The sequence below is a fragment of the Filicampus tigris genome, unplaced genomic scaffold (assembly GCF_054856515.1).
Source record: "Filicampus tigris isolate MCC_2025a unplaced genomic scaffold, RoL_Ftig_1.0 HiC_scaffold_31, whole genome shotgun sequence".
Lineage (NCBI taxonomy): Eukaryota > Metazoa > Chordata > Actinopteri > Syngnathiformes > Syngnathidae > Filicampus > Filicampus tigris.
In genome coordinates this window covers 160001-162500 of record NW_028233412.1, presented here as the reverse complement: position 1 = coordinate 162500, position 2500 = coordinate 160001, and positions in this window count along the sequence as shown.

The following is a 2500-nucleotide window of genomic DNA, read 5'->3' as shown; positions in this document are numbered from 1 at the left end:
TAGTGCAGTGGTGGCCGCCTATAATAGCCCTGGTAGCATAAAAAAGCTCCAGGGCGCAGAGGCCGACGTGCGTAAAAGCATATCCGAGCAACAGGCACCTTCCCCGGGCTGCCACTAGTGCAGTGGTGGCCGCCTATAATAGCCCTGGTAGCATAAAAAAGCTCCAGGGCGCAGAGGCCGACGTGCGTAAAAGCATATCCGAGCAACAGGCACCTTCCCCGGGCTGCCACTAGTGCAGTGGTGGCCGCCTATAATAGCCCTGGTAGCATAAAAAAGCTCCAGGGCGCAGAGGCCGACGTGCGTAAAAGCATATCCGAGCAACAGGCACCTTCCCCGGGCTGCCACTAGTGCAGTGGTGGCCGCCTATAATAGCCCTGGTAGCATAAAAAAGCTCCAGGGCGCAGAGGCCGACGTGCGTAAAAGCATATCCGAGCAACAGGCACCTTCCCCGGGCTGCCACTAGTGCAGTGGTGGCCGCCTATAATAGCCCTGGTAGCATAAAAAAGCTCCAGGGCGCAGAGGCCGACGTGCGTAAAAGCATATCCGAGCAACAGGCACCTTCCCCGGGCTGCCACTAGTGCAGTGGTGGCCGCCTATAATAGCCCTGGTAGCCCTCAGCCCTGGTAGCCCAAAGCCCTGGTAGCCCACAGCCCTGGTAGCAAAAAGCCCTGGTAGCCCAAAGCCCTGGTAGCCCAAAGCCCTGGTAGCCCAAAGCCCTGGTAGCCTAAATTAATTTTTCCCATTCATTTCAATGGGTTAGGCTACCAGGGGGAGCAGTACCACTTTTGGCCATTAGGGGCGCTGTAGTAGGTAAAAGTTGATCCCCCCAGTCAGGGGATGAGTTTGCCTACTCGCTAGGTTACCCCTGGTTTCACAAAATACAAGGGGCACATTTTCAGAAACCACTTTTTCAGAACTTGCCACCTCCAGAGCTGATCAGGGGAGCCTCGCCAAACATTAATCCAAGATTGGTGAGGGCTCGTCGGACACCCCACGGGCGATGAGTCGGTGTCTGCCTGGAGCTCATGTCACTCTCAAATATTTTCTAAGTCAACCTCCATGCGCACAATGCAATGAGCCTGCCCGACATAGGGGCACTGTGAGCGGACTCACCGGGGGGGGAGAGGGCCCCCCCGCCTGGAGCTCCACGTGTTGGATTATTTTCTATGTCAACCTCCATGCGCTCAACAGAGCGAGCCTGCCCGACCTGGGGGGTGTTCAATCGGACTCCGCGGGCCGGGCGAGGGCCCCCCCGCCTGGAGCTCCACGTGTTGGATTATTTTCTATGTCAACCTCCATGCGCTCAACAGAGCGAGCCTGCCCGACCTGGGGGGTGTTCAATCGGACTCCGCGGGCCGGGCGAGGGCCCCCCCGCCTGGAGCTCCACGTGTTGGATTATTTTCTATGTCAACCTCCATGCGCTCAACAGAGCGAGCCTGCCCGACCTGGGGGGTGTTCAATCGGACTCCGCGGGCCGGGCGAGGGCCCCCCCGCCTGGAGCTCCGCGTGTTGGATTATTTTCTATGTCAACCTCCATGCGCTCAACAGAGCGAGCCTGCCCGACCTGGGGGGTGTTCAATCGGACTCCGCGGGCCGGGCGAGGGCCCCCCCGCCTGGAGCTCCGCGTGTTGGATTATTTTCTATGTCAACCTCCATGCGCTCAACAGAGCGAGCCTGCCCGACCTGGGGGGTGTTCAATCGGACTCCGCGGGCCGGGCGAGGGCCCCCCCCGCCTGGAGCACCGCGTGTTGCAATATTTTCTATCTCAACCTCCGTGCGCTCAACAGAGCGAGCCCGCCCGACCTGGGGGGTGTTCAATCGGACTCCGCGGGCCGGGCGAGGGCCCCCCCCGCCTGGAGCTCCGCGTGTTGCAATATTTTCTATGTCAACCTCCGTGCGCTCAACAGAGCGAGCCCGCCCGACCTGGGGGGTGTTCAATCGGACTCCGCGGGCCGGGCGAGGGCCCCCCCCCGCCTGGAGCTCCGCGTGTTGCAATATTTTCTATCTCAACCTCCGTGCGCTCAACAGAGCGAGCCCGCCCGACCTGGGGGGTGTTCAATCGGACTCCGCGGGCCGGGCGAGGGCCCCCCCCGCCTGGAGCTCCGCGTGTTGCAATATTTTCTATCTCAACCTCCGTGCGCTCAACAGAGCGAGCCCGCCCGACCTGGGGGGTGTTCAATCGGACTCCGCGGGCCGGGCGAGGGCCCCCCCCGCCTGGAGCTCCGCGTGTTGCAATATTTTCTATGTCAACCTCCGTGCGCTCAACAGAGCGAGCCCGCCCGACCTGGGGGGTGTTCAATCGGACTCCGCGGGCCGGGCGAGGGCCCCCCCGCCTGGAGCTCCGCGTGTTGCAATATTTTCTATCTCAACCTCCGTGCGCTCAACGGAGCGGGCCCGCCCGACCCGGGCGGCGCTCAATCGGACTCCGCGGGCCGGGCGAAGGCCCACCCCGCCCGGAGCTCCTCACCACGCACCGCACCTCCATTCCCCCACCGACCGA